Source organism: Scylla paramamosain, chromosome 11 (genome assembly GCF_035594125.1).
Source record: "Scylla paramamosain isolate STU-SP2022 chromosome 11, ASM3559412v1, whole genome shotgun sequence".
Classification (NCBI taxonomy): Eukaryota; Metazoa; Arthropoda; class Malacostraca; order Decapoda; family Portunidae; genus Scylla; species Scylla paramamosain.
The window spans coordinates 19,841,023-19,856,022 of record NC_087161.1 but is presented as its reverse complement, the minus strand read 5'-3'; the positions used below and the strand labels follow the sequence as shown (position 1 = coordinate 19,856,022).

At 43.1% G+C, this 15,000-nt stretch overlaps 1 non-coding gene across 1 annotated transcript; it reads left to right on the top strand.

The window, feature by feature from the left end:
• The first annotated feature begins 11,551 nt into the window (after positions 1-11,551).
• Trnal-cag (transfer RNA leucine (anticodon CAG)) lies at positions 11,552-11,635 on the top strand. The gene has a single exon. It is a non-coding gene; the product is annotated as a tRNA-Leu (tRNA).
• The last annotated feature ends 3,365 nt before the right edge of the window (positions 11,636-15,000 follow it).

Sequence of the window (15,000 nt, the reverse complement as noted above, 5' to 3'; positions counted from 1 at the left end):
TCTGGCTACATTTGAGCTAGGTCACCTGTTGTTCACTTGAAAACATCACACCTGTCACTGTCAGAAATTGTGCAAAGGTAAAGCAACACTACTGAATTCCACCTCGTCTTATCCATTTTCCCGGCAGGTAACAATAACAGTAACATGCTTTCCCAACCCCCTCGGTACTGTTTCACCACTCCGCTCCCTTCCCAACAACTGGGCTTCTTCAGTTGCCTCAAGGTGTGCGCTATAATTTGTTGCCCCGGGTTAGAAAGATTACCACTCACACCTGTTGCTTGTTCTTGCTCCTGCCATCTCTGTGTCTCTTTTTTCCTGACTTTAGTGTTATCGCCCTTCCTCGTTACCTCTTTTTCTCGTCAAGGTTTTGCTTTGGTTTTCTTTTGTAGTGTAAGTTTAAGATTCTGGCGGTCTATCTGTTTGTCTGCCTGTCAGTCCGTCTGCTAGTCTGTTAGTCTGTCTACCTGTTTGTCCATCTATCTGATTCTCGGATTAAGAAGGAAAGCGAGAAAGGATACAATAAAACATTTCAAATCAACAATAATAGTAACAACAACAACAACAACAACAACAACAACAAGACCAACAGTAGTGCAGTACCGTGGCACAGTCTTGTAAGTAGGTAAGTACCAACACTATTGCTCGCAGTTAGCTAAAAAAAAAAAAAAAGATAATAGACATGAAAAAAAAAACGACTAACATAACCACAGTAATAAGACCCTGATTAGTGTGTGTGTGTGTGTGTGTGTGTGTGTGTGTGTGTGTGTGTGTGTGTGTGTGTGACCTTGAGAGGAAGGCAGACTCAGGAACACCACAGCCTCGAGGGCACCTCCAGGCGTGCCTTGGAGGTGACCCTTGGGGGAGGCGGTAGTGACGCCTCCTCTCCTGCCCCCGCTTCCTCCTATCATCCTCCGCCTCACCCCCCTCCTTTCCTCGCTCTCTCCAGTTCTTCCTTCTCCTGCCCTCCAGATACCTCCCTTCCCTTCCTCCTCCGTGTCACCATCCTTGCCCTTCCGTTCCTCCTCCTCCTCCTCCTCCTCCTCCTCCTCCTCCTCCTCCTCCTCATCCATGCACAACCTGCTTAGCGACAGGGAACTAGCATGTCGACAGAAGCCCGAGCAGTGTGTCCTGACACCATTTTGGACAAAACAACGACAATAACGACAAGAAGAAGAACAACAACAACAACAACAACAACGAGGAACACGCAGCAACAGCCACGTTAATATCAACATCACATAGGAACAAGGAACACGGCGAGGGCAAGTTTGTATTTTTAATCGAAGAGGACGAAGATTCTTCAGAGACCGTCCCCCACCATCCCCTTATATCCGCGACTGAAGGCCTACGTTGCTTGAGTGCCGGCCACGCGGGGGAGTGTACAAGTGAGAATGTCAAATATTAGGAGGCGTGCCGGGTGTTGGGACAATTCTGCACTAGATCTGGCCATTGCTAAGGCACTCGGGTATAGATTAATTTGAGAGGCTCTTGTTCCACTCCGCTGGGTTGATGATACTATACACTATAAGAAAAAAGAATAACGTTTTTCTAGCAATACTGTACAACATCAATGACACGCTTGTTTATTGACGTATATGTTGTGTTACTTACACAACATATACGTTATGTGAGATATTATAACGTTTATGTGATATTTACATTTATTTTTGCTCTTTGTTATTTCTAGCGTCTTTTAGATGTATCACAGAAATTACTTGGCGTAGGTTTAGGAAAACTGGCAGCGCTGTACCGACACCCTAACCCCACCCTAGCCTCCTAAGTAATCTGGTCTTACTATAATTATACAGACGGATGAATTCTTCATATAGACTGCCGGATTCATGATAAAGATTGCCGGAATGGTGATAAAGGCCTCCTGATTGACGTTAAAGACTCCCGGATTTTATTCAGACTACCGGATGCAGACTGGTAAGTGCACGGAAATGAGTTCGTCTCGCTGGAAGCTATACGTAATTTTTTCCCTATCAAGGAGCGGCGGATGATCATCCACACCCTTCCATCAGTCAGTGCCTTCTACATGAGTATTACTACTAGAAGGTGCTGTATCCACCTTGTCTTCTATAACCGGCTAAGTCCTTAAGCCTTCTATTTCGCTATCCTGTCTCTAGTATTTTAATGTGGATAGTTATAGAATCTAAAGGTCTGTTGCTGTTTGTCTTCTTTCGCATTGCTTTGTTATTCCTACAGCAGCAATCATCCATACGCCATCTGAGGCAGGCACAACTGCCAAACCTCTCAGAAATAAACCTACCCCAAATTCATCTAAGCCTTCTGGAAGAAAGCCAACACTCGCTCGAGGCACATAGGTAAAAAAAGGTAAAAGTAATAATAAAAATGACTGCCAGGGTGAAGAAGAAGAAGAAAAAGAAAGAAAAAAAAAATAGTGTCAGATTCTGAGGCGGGTACGTGACTGGCTTGGGGTGGTGAGGTCTGACATGAGGCGCAGCAGAAGGCCTCGGAGGTGAGAACGTGAAGGACGGAGGGCACAGCCAGGCTCAGGTGACCGGCTGCGAGTACTGTTCTGTCTCTATCTTGGCTCTGTTCTAATTATGAGGTTGAGGCCGCGTGTTGCTCGCCGTGTGTTCGTGTGTTGTAATATCCCGCCCGTCTTGCGATGGGGGGTGCGGGGAGCAGCAACACTATCTTATCGAGTGTTGCCATGACGGAGACGATCTTAGAGGGATCAAGGTGATATGCAAGCCTTATTTTTATTGAGGCTTATTAACAGACTGAGAGATGCGTCATGGACTGGACGAGTAAGAAATTTTTGTAAAAGGTTACGTAAGAATAAGAAAAAAACAAATAAATAGATAAATAAACAAATAAAAAAATAAATGTTAAATGCATAGAAATATTCTTAAGTTTCTATAGCCATTATTTTTTCTTAAATGGAATATGTATTACAGGCTACTATAATCCACACAAACACAGACACACACACACACACACACACACACACATAAACACACACACACGGCTGGTTAAGTTAGTTATTGAGTTGGACCCTTAGATTATTTAGTCCATTTGTTTGTAAATGATTATTTTATTAGTTACGTTCACCAGTTTCGTTGGTAAGTCTTTTAGTTTTGTTATTCACTTCAATATTCGGCTGGATAGTGAGTGAGCGAGCGAGCAAATCAGTCAGTAAGAGCGCTGCTGCCATGGTTACTGGTCTCACCTTCCCTTCACCTCATGATGTCAATTGATCGAGCTGTTGCGGCGCCAAAACCCAATTATAGCTCCTTACATTCCCGCATCCATTTTCCTTCACCTCCTATTAGTCATTACATGCTTCATTTCTTTCCACATGATATCGTCCTCTCCCTCGTGCCCCTGCTCCTGTTCCTGCTCTCCATTCCATTCCACTCCTCTCCTTTATTTTGTCTCGCTCCATATCTCCCGCCCTTCTCACTCACTTAAGTACTACACGTCTCATCTTTTTTTCTACATCATATCACCACACACTCCCTCCATCACCACCACCACCACTACTATCTAACTAAGGCTATACATAAAACAAGGCAGAAAAAAAAACGTCCACGTGTTTGTAATCATCGGTCCATGAAATAGAGCAGTCACGTGTGGGAGGGATAACTTTTAAAGAGGCAAGATAGGCGAGGTTACCTTCCCACGTGCCTGAAGCGATACTGGTACAGTGATTCACGTGGAGCCCTAATGAACACTCTCTATATGGGAAAAGATGAGAGTTTGGAGGAGAGAGGGTGAGGCAAAGAGGTTGTAACAATGGCTTGTGTGTGTGTGTGTGTGTGTGTGTGTGTGTGTGGTACAGCTGGTAACGTTTTTGGCAGTAGTAGTAGTAGTAGTAGTAGTAGCAGTAGCAGCAGCAGCAGCAGCAGCAGCAGCAGCAGCAGCAGCAGCAGCAGCAGCAGCAGCAGCAGCAGCAGCAGCAGTAGTAGTAGTAGTAGTAGTAGTAGTAGTAGTAGTAGTAGTAGTAGTAATGTGAGCGTTTAGGTGTGGACCTTTGTGTGGATTTTCCTGTCACGTCACACAATACTGATCTTTTTTCTCTGATGGCTTAACTATTTATTGCTTAATAAGAGTGAAAAAAAAGTATTACGAATGTTTCAGTTTCCTCGAGGATGATGGTAATGAATACCATGTCACTTGACAACTCTGCTTTTCGACGTCGCCAGTGACCAACCACGGCCGCACACCGCAAGTGATCAAGGCAAGTAAGGTCACTTCATCTACATCATCAACAATGAAATCTTCCCCTCTCGCACCTGCCACAGTAGCGAGAAAGAACTTATCTAGAACTGAAAAAAAAAATAATAATCTTACTAGTAAAGGCTAATAGAAGATCTTTAATAGGAGGCGAGAGTATTCTCAAATCATGTTAGCCACGATGCGAGTAGATTTAGCAGGGCTGCGGAAAGCCGAATTCCCAGGGAGCCACGCCTAAACACTTGGTACAAAATAGTAATGGAAGTAGTAGTAGTAGTAGTAGTAGTAGTAGTAGTAGTAGTAGTAGTAGTAGTAGTAGTAGTAGTAGTAGTAATAGTAGTAGCAGTAGTGACTTCTACTGTGCTATACCACTACTACTACGATTATTATTATTATTATTATTATTATTATTATTATTATTATTATTATTATTAAAATTATTATTATTATTATTATTATATTATTAATATTATTATTATTATTATTATTATTATTATTATTATTATTATAAAAATTATCATTATTATTATTACTATAATTATTATCATTATTATTATTATTATTATTATTATATTATTATTATTATTATTGTTATTATTATTATTATTATTATTATTATTATTATTATTATTATTATTATTAAAATTATTATTATTATTATTATTACTATAATTATTATCATTATTATTATTATTATTATTATTATTATTATTATTATTATTATTATTATTATTATTATTATTATTAGTAGTAGTAGTAGTAGTAGTAGTAGTAGTAGTAGAAGGAGCAGCAGCAGCAACAGCATTAATAGTACAGTAGAACTTAGAATCCTGCCTCAATATCGTTAAAAGACAACTAAACACAAAAGCACAAAACAACCAAATTAGAAGGCTTGAAGTGGCGGCGGCAGTGGTGGTGGTGGCGATGGTGGTGGAAGCGGATGACGTCAGGCGGGCGGTGAATCAGACGGACGGAGGCGTGACCTTGACCTTCAGAATCTCCGCGCCAGGCAGCCTTGGAAAGCTCGCGAGTGAGTGCGTGCGTACGCGTGACGCAACTGTTGTGTCAAGACTGCATCACCGTTACGCGAGCACCACGTTACGGTTAGCAGAGTCACGCTGGCCGGATGGTGAAGGAGAGGGGAAGAGGGGAGGAGGTGAGAGGGACTGTGGATGTTGGGAGGAGGTGGGGAGAGAGAGGGTTCTGGTGGTGCAGGCGGAGCAGGAAATGACTGGCATACCTTTAAAGAGAGTTCTTTTTCTTTCCTTATAACATTCATGACATAAGACGCACAAGCTGAAAACTGCTTAAAACAATAATATACTGAAGACCTAAAATGAATATTTACATCTTGAACAGGATTTTCAAGGGCTTTGGCGTTTTATTTCGACTACTTTTAACATGGTCCAGTGGAAGTTAATGAGGGTTTTCAAAGGCCGTCTGAAGATTCTAGTGAATGGTGAACAGGATGTGTGCATCATCAGTGGGAAAAAAAAAAAAAAAAAAATCCATGATTCAAATATTTCGGTGTTACACCTCAACTTTGCATTTCTAGCAATCTCTACCGGAAATAATTGTCGGCTTTAAGGATGTTTTCACGATTCTAATAATAATTTAACAAGAACTTTTAATTACTAATGGGAAAAACACTCATGACAACTCAGTTAATCATCTATATGGTCTCTGAAAACAATTTGTATTGAAACACAAACAATTTTAAAATAGAGTCCTTGATACGATACGCGGTAATAGTAACGAAAACGAGATAGCGATTTTTCCTTATCCTTCTTCAAGGCGCCAATAAGGACGGCGAGTTGAAGTTTTCCCGGCCCAACATTCCAGTTTTGATTCCACGATTGTGTGACCTTCAGGTACAAACTAAACCACATGACGGACACCTGACACTTTTCACTGGACTAAAAGTAGGCGAGGACGGACCTGCTGACATGGGTGTCCCGCCACGTGCAGCCACCGCTCCTTGTCTCACCACGTGTACACCTGCCGGTTTTTGCGACCTGGCCGTGCCGTTTTCATCACCCTGTTTTGTTATGCAAATCACACGTGGTCCTTATGTGTGTCCTTTCCTCTCTGCCTCGTGGAGTCATGCCAGGAGCTGCATCGCGAGCATTGCCGCCATACCCTAAACAATTGAAAACAGCTATACGCTCTTCTACCTTCTACCTCTCTTCCCTTTTCGCTGGGTTCTCTTCCTTCTCCTGAATCTCTTTCTCCTCAATATTTTCTTGTATTTTCTTATCTGATGAAGTTTTGATATTTCCTTATTTTCCATTTGTCTTTGTATTAGATGTTACTCCTCTTCCTCTTCCTTTTTTTCCTACTTTCTTCTTTGTTCACTCCTCGATACTTTCTTTTCCATTTGTTTTTTTCTATTTTAATTTCTTATTACTACTTTCATTACACTGCTTATTTTTTTTTTCTCCTCTTCCTCCTTCTCCTCTTCCCCTGAATCCAGTCCGCAGGTCAGCATCGGAAGGTGCGACACAGCAGCACGAAGGTCACACGCTGAAGGGTAACGGTACTATTTTTTCTCAGTAAATCATTAGTATGACGTCTGATGTGTGTGTATATGTGGGTTGGACAAGAAGGAAGAGGACGAAGAAGAAGAAGAAGAGGAGGAGGAGGAGGAGGAGGAGGAGGAGGAGGAGGAGGAGGAGGAGGAGGAGGAGGAGGAGGAGGAGGAGGAGGAGGGGGGGGAGGAGGAGGAGGAGAAGGAGGAAGAGCAGGAGGACAAGAAGGAGGAAGAAGAGGAGAAGGAACTCTATGTAAGAAGAGGAGGAGGATGAGGAGGAAGAAGAAGAAATGGAGGGTCAGATGGAGGAGGACAGGGAGGAGAAAGAAGAGAAAGAAGAGCAAGAAGAAAAGGAGAAAAAAGAATATGATGATGATGATGATGATGATGATGAAGAGGAGGAGGAGGAGGAGGAGGAGGACGAGGACGAGGAGAAGGGGGAGGAGGAGGAAGAGGAGGAGGAGGAGGAGAAAGAGGAAGCAGTATTAACATTTTATGCAATTTGCGCAATAACCTGTTAACCCTTTGACTGCTAAGGCTTCTCTTCGAACTTAATAAGATCGTCTGTGACATATTTGGAGTACAGTTGCGAAAGATGCCATTGTTAGAAAGGAGAGCTGTTAAACCCCTTTAGACTTCGTAGTTCAATTTTTGCTTACTAGAATTGTGTATGATTACTGTTATGCAATAAGTGACTGTGTTATTAAAATTGAAAGGGTTAAATAGATACTAAATCGTTTCTCTTTTTTTCTATGTATCAGGGAGACTGGCCGAAGAAAAGAAAATGCGGTCACGAAAGAGAAAATGGGAGTAGAACAGAGATTTCCTATATTATTTGCTTTGTTTTCTTAGCTGTCTTGATACTTCTTTTTTTAAACAGTTCAAGTCGTGGACAGGAAGAAATATACAAACAGGCAGAGAGCTCCAAAACTTAGCAGTAAGAGGAATGGGAGTAAAGTGAAATATGAAACTGTTGTCTCTTGTAAAGCACCGCCGCTTGAGCTGAAAACTCTTAATACAGCATCGATGTCTTCACTAACTCTTTCAGACCTACCAAGGACATGTCGTTTTCAACATTTATCAGACGTTTTGGGTAGGATCAAGAGTATCACTTGACTCTGATCGTCATTCCCTCAAAGACGACAGAAAAACAAAATAATGTAATTACCTCTAAGACATAACTGTCCTTTGTACAAAAAGAAATTCCTCGCCAGCTGATTGATCGAATGATAACGATAAGGAACGCTGCAGTAAAGACTCAATGTATTCGATGCCGTGAAACACTACAAGTCACTCTTACAGCATACAGCAGGGTTACAGATGAAAAAAAAAAAAAAAGTAGTGTAAAGAGATCAGTTTTTACTTACCAGGTCTTCTTACTGCTCTCTGTGCTCCCCTTACTTCTCAATCCCCCCCATCTCTCTCTCTCTCTCTCTCTCTCTCTCTCTCTCTCTCTCTCTCTCTCTCTCTCTCTCTCTCTCTCTCACGGCTGTGGGTGTAGGTGTGCCGGGACCAGCCATAGCCAGACACAAGGAACTCGCCCTCCACATTCCCTGAGGCGGAGGCGAGAACCCGGCACGGCACTGCCTTCCCCAGAGCTCCAGCCGCTCCTCAGAGCCACCTGTTTGCCTTACCAGAGAGAGAGAGAGAGAGAGAGAGAGAGAGAGAGAGGAAGGAGTATAAAATTGGACCAAATAAGGTTGCTTTAAGGCTTCTTTGATAAGCAACTCTAAGAAGTATTACGAAAGGCGTGAGTAAGTGAGAGAGAGAGAGAGAGAGAGAGAGAGAGAGAGAGAGAGAGAGAGAGAGAGAGAGAGAGAGAGAGAGAGAGAGAGAGAGAGAGAGAGAGAGAGAGAGAGAGAGAGAGAGAGAGAGAGAGAGAATCAAGTAAGGAAAAGAGAGAAATAAGTGGAAATGAGAGGAGAGTAAGTGTTCTTTAAAGGCATATAAGGTAAAAAAAAGAGATGACAGAGAGAGAGAGAGAGAGAGAGAGAGAGAGAGAGAGAGAGAGAGAGAGAGAGAGAGAGAGAGAGAGAGAGAGAGAGAGAGAGAGAGAGAGAGAGAGAGAGAGAGAGAGAGAATTCAAGGAAAAAAAGTAACATTTCATCACATCTAGAAGTGTCACAGCACACCAGGAATGATGGCCACAAGTCATTACACTAACCTTGTTCAACAATGTTTCCTTGAGTGTACCACCCACATCTTTCCTTGTGTGTGAGGACAGCGCTGAATAGCAAGTGTGGCGCACCATCAACACAATGCCGGATCTGAATTTCTAGTAAGCTTATGACATCTCGTTTCTCCTTTAGTGGGGTGAAATATCAAGACGGTTCTGAAACTTAATGTAATCTTCATAGGAATCTTATTTATTCATTTATAATTGTTCGACTTATTTTTGGTCTGCAATACTAATATTCCGCCTGCTTTTTTTTTTTTTTTATTCTATAAGGAAACTATTCTTGTCCCTTATTCTGTCTTCTTGTTACGTGAGATTAAACAGGTTTATCGAAATACAAATGACAAGAAAAATGCTAGACATGATTACATTTGTAAAGGAAAGACGCTTACTTTAACGCGAGTGAGTGAAATAATGTCTAGTACAATTAAACTACAAAAAAAAAAATGTACTTTAATACCACTTATAGTCTGCAAATATCGGGTATAATTACAGTTGAGTACGTAATATCTATTTACTTATTATTTTTTCCATGTTTCTATCTCTTCCTCTTGACGCGGGTGTGGGCATCTCTTCTTCAGGTTCAGGGAGAATGCTGTGATAAGTCACTCACTCTCTCTCCCATTTGATGACTGCTCGGCTCTCCTTAATACGTATTTACGTTCATGTCAAGGTTAACTCTGAGTCACTGGCTGATGATGATCATCACGGCAAGCCACCTCAACATCCAGCCACCGCGAGACACAGAGGATCATGAGATGCAGTGCTGCCATGAGGCCAAGTTATCATTAAGCGATATAGCCATGAAGAGCCCCGCCACCCGCCTCATGTTTCCGTCTCCGCACCTGTCCCCGCACCGCCTCCCGCCCCATGTCTCCTGTCTGCTCCTCCCAGGGAATGACGGACGCCACCTCCAGCGCCCGTCACTTTTACGGTGCAGTTCTGGGAGTCACACGTGGCTCGTAAATTCCTGGCGGAGACTCACAAACGTCTCCACGCCCTCCCCAACCATTTGCAGCCACCAAAGACGACAACAAAGAGCGGCTCGACGGCTGCAAGGCGAGACAAAGGAGGGATACGCGGCGATGTAGTGACATTAATGAAGGAGGCAATGGTAAGGGAGACGCCTGCTGCTAATTGCTGCTGCTGCTGCTGCTAATGCTGCCATCATTGCTGCTTCTATCACTGGTGTTGCTGTTGCTGTTACTATTATTACCACCTCCACCACCACTACCATCACTACTACTACTACTACTACTACTATTATTACTACTTCTTCCAGTGCCAAATCTATTAATATACCCATGTCTTTTGAAAGATGATGTAGTTTTCTTGACATTGTTATTCTTCTATCTTTCTTTTTGCTCTTATTCTTATACGTACACTTTGTATTTTTTGTACTTTCCTGTTCTCCAACTCCATTACCTCCTCCTCCTCCTCCTCCTCCTCCTCCTCCTCCTCCTCCACATCCTCCTGGTATTTAAAACAATTCCTTGACACACACACACACACACACACACACACACACACACACACACACACGGTATTTCTATTAAAAGTCCCCGTTAATAGCATATCAATCTTGTAGTGACGCACGTAAGCTGTACACTTCATCCGCCGTGTGTGTCACCGAGTACTCCCTCTCCATCTTGTCTCCGGCGTTTCATGTTTGTGTGTCCTGTCTAATATTAGACTCGAAGAATGGCAAGTGTGCTTTAGTGGCCAGTGAGAAAGCGAGGGGGTGAGTGTGATTTCCTGTGTAAATAAGAAAATGCTGAATGAGTAAGGGGTGAGTGAGTGAATACTTAAGCAAGTGAGTGAGTGTGCAAGTGATGGACTGCATGGTTATAAGGTAAGAAGAAAGAGTTTTGATATATGATACAAGGTTGACTATCAATCAGCCTGGTGGTGTTTATATATCCAGAGGTGTGTGTGTGTGTGTGTGTGTGTGTGTGTGTGTGTGTGTGTGTGTGTGTGTGTGTGTGTGTGTGTGTGTGTGTGTGTGTGTGTCTGTTTTCATTCTCCATTATCATTCTGAAGTGTGGTCCCTTTTCCTACCTCCACTTAAGGAAAAAGGTGTACTCCACCCCCACCACCCTCACCTCCACCTCCTCCTCCTCCTCTTACTTACTCCTCCTCCTCTTACTTACTCCTCCTCCTCCTCCTCTTTCTCCTCCTCCTCCAGGGTTGTCCTTCTTCAGCGCCGCGTCATCACCATTGAGTGGCAGAATAAATCATCTACCTTCCTTAACATACTTTGCCTCCTCCTGCCCGTCTTCTTCCTTCTCGAGCGGTTTATTCTTCCATTTTATACTACCATCCTCCCTAGCTTTCTCGTCACCCTCACATTCATTACTTCTCACATCTTCTCTCCGTCCTGCCGGTCTCTACAGTCCATCGGGTCGTTTCTCCCGGTGACTCAGTAATCATTAATGCCACACTCCCCCACACGCGGTGTTTCATACGTCATTTGGACGCCCCACTCCTTTGCAATTTCTCTCTCTCTCTCTCTCTCTCTCTCTCTCTCTCTCTCTCTCTCTCTCTCTCTCTCTCTCTCTTCAAGGAATATATAGAAACATTACCCATGAAACGAGGTTACTTTTTATTCATAAAATCTTTACTGCATCATATTGTTAACAGTCAGGATGGCCGAGCGGTCCAAGGCGCTGCGTTCAGGTCGCAGTCCGGTCTTCCGGGCGTGGGTTCGAATCCCACTCCTGACAAATACTTTTTCGTGTAGTGTTGGCACCGGGCACCGAGACTGGCTCAGCCGTGGCGAGCTAATTCTGCCAGATTTCAGACCATCTTAACCCAGGGAATGTGGTTCAGTACAACTCTGTTATGTTCCTACCGTGATTGGTTACCTGAGTAGCCTGGTACGGAGCTCACACCTTCGTGACTCACCGCCAGCCCTGCTCACCAAACTTGGTCAGCTAGATCACCTATTGCCATTACTCATCAGGGCTCCAGCATTCCGTCAAACTACGAGTACACCTCACAGATTTAACCCTTTCAATGTTAATTATTTTTTTCCTACAACTTCTTTGCCATTTATGTTTGTGTGACTATGCAAAGACGTCACAATGCTCTGGGTGTTAATAAAGGGCGAGCATAGCAGAAAAGGTGTTAAAGCCTAGGAGTAGGTGCGCAGGTGACCTTTGGAGTGGTACACGTGACGCACCTGGACGAGGCAGTCCTTGTTTGTGAACCTTAGTAACGAGTTGGTCATTGAAGGTGGAGTGACGATGCTGGTGATGGTGTTGGAGATTAGGACTGCGCAACAACGAGGATGAAGTGGTGAACGTACACAATTCCTGCGCCATCAGCAATGAGCAGAGGCTGTTGTTTGCAAGCCATGGCGTCCCCATGGTATCAGACGGGCTGCCTGTAGTGGCCATCAAGGATATTTAGGATCCTATTTTATTTGTGTCCTTTAAGTAGCCTGCTTCCCGCATTTTTCTCTAAGAGGAACATAAGAACGTATAAGAAAACCATAAGAAGCGGGAAGGCCTAAGTGTGACAGTCTCTGCAGAAAACAGTAATGTATACCTATATCCACCTGTTACCCTAACCATAAATTCATATAATCTATTAAAACTCCCTGATAATTCGGCTCTAACAACTTCCTTATCGAGTCTATTCCAGTCACGCATTTCTTTCCAGCACACTGCCGCACGTACGTATGTTAAATATATATTTGTTGACTCTGCCAGTATTACAGGTGCTATTTATCATGTGCAAAGGATTATTGTTAGCGTCATTACGGTGCGTGCAGTGATTCGTTTCGGTAAGCGAATTCTGCGCCTTATTGTTATTTGACCTTCGCCGGGTCACGTGTGTTGCAACGTGAGGGTACAAAAAAGATCAACATAACTGGATATACATCGTGGCAAGTGTCCAGGTATTGGCAGCCTCGGTGGTGCATACCGCAGCGGGGGGAAAAAGAAGATATGTAAGAAAAAAATAAAATGAAAACAGGAAGTGGATACTAATGATGATGATGATGATGATAACAGTAATGGTGGTGGTGGTGGTGGTGGTGGTGGTGGTCGTGGTGATAATGATGACACTAATGGTGATGGTGACGGTGATGGTGATGATGATAATAATAAAAGACGAAGAACAACAAGAAGAACAAGAAGAAATAACGACGACGACGATGATGATGATGATGATAACAATAACAATAATAAGAACACCTAAACACTATTAGTTAAAACAACACCACGCAAATAATACACAATGAAGGAAAAGAAAAAAAAATCTTAAAAACACGACCAACTTAGAATAATACTACTTTTAAAATACACCAACAAAACATTCAATAAGAAGAGAGAGAGAGAGAGAGAGAGAGAGAGAGAGAGAGAGAGAGAGAGAGAGAGAGAGAGAGAGAGAGAGAGAGAGAGAGAGAGAGAGAGAGAGAGAGAGAGAGAGACACGCCTCTCCATTACGTTTTTTCCCCGGGGTCACGTCACCCAAACAAACACACTCCGCCACCGCCGCGCCCTAGTCTGTGCAAACCCAACAGTCGTCACCACGTCTCCCTCTCATATAAATAACAAACGAACACGCATGAAAAAAAAAAGACCCTTCAAAACACACACACACACACACACACACACACACACACACACACACACACACACACACACACACACACACACACACACACACATGACACAACCGGAATGTTACTTGTAATATAAGCCAAAAATCTTGACCCAATGTCTTACCTGGCATTTCTCTTTGTGTCTTTCCTTCACTCTTTCTTTTCGTCTCTTTTCTCTCCACGTGTCATTACCCTTCCTCCTTCTCTCTCTTTTTTTCATTCCTTTAATTTTTCTATTAATACAAAAGATAGAGTTTTGTAAATGTAAATGTATAGTTTTCTTACGGGTTAAAGGAGGTAATCTGGGTATCTTCTATTTAAAAACCTACCCAAATGTCTAACTTAAGGATCAGAAGTAATTCGCATCACACATATTGCCCAGTACACAGTTTCACTCACGAGGCCAATGATGACATTCCTCTTCTTGCCTTTCCTTCATTCTTTCCTTCCACGAGTGTATATCTAAGTGTACAGCAGATAAGTCCCTTCCCTCCTTCATTTTCCTTCCCTCTCCTCTCCGTCCATAAATCCTTACTTTACCTTTGTTCTTTCCCTCCGCGATTTTCTTTCTTCCCGCCGCATATTTTGCACCTCCCATTTTTCCTTCTTAACTTAATCCCTACCCGCTTCTCCCGTCCTCACTCTCTTTTCTCCCTCTCCTATCTCTGTTTACCTATTCCTCCTCACTTCTGCCTTCGTTCCATACTTATCTTCCTCCCCTATCTTTGTTTCCCTACCTTCCCTACCACCTTTCCTTCTCCCTGCCATTCCCTTCGTCCCCCTCCTCTTCTACATTTTCTCCCTTCTTTCTTACTACGTCACTACCCTACCTCTGGCTTTATTGCCGTCATTACCTGCCTTCTCCCTCCTCCTACGTGAAAGAAAAGCAGCAAAGGTGAAGGTGGCCGCGTAAAGAACGAAAAGGAAGGGGAATGGAGGGAAAGAGAGAAGAGAGGGAAAAAATGGAAAGGTTACGGAGAACGAGAAAGAAGAAAGAGCGGGAAAGGGCACTCGATTGATTGACTGCTTAATTTCTTGGTTTCGGGATAACTGGAACAGAATGGCGCTGCATACCAAAAAGTTGAAAAAAAAATGAAAATAATTCGAACCTAAAACTAAAACGGTCTAGGAGCTTATAAAGGGCAATTAGATAAGTGATCATAGAGGCACCACAGACCGAGACAGTAGGAAACAAAAAGGATTCGAACCTAAAACTAAAGAGATCTAGAAGTATAAAAAAAAAGACAATTAAATACAATACACCATAAACTAAAGTAAAAGAATATTATAGTTACAAATATAGGTTACATGAAAGGAAGGAGTGCAGGGCGGGGCGAGGCGGGGCGAGGCGAGGCAGGGCGGGGCTGGTGGACGCCAAGAGGGCCAGGTTGTAAAGGTAGATTGATTTACCTGAGAATACCCCCCCGGCAGAATGACAATCAGGTCAGTGACGCCAAGAGAGAGAGAGAGAGAGAGAGA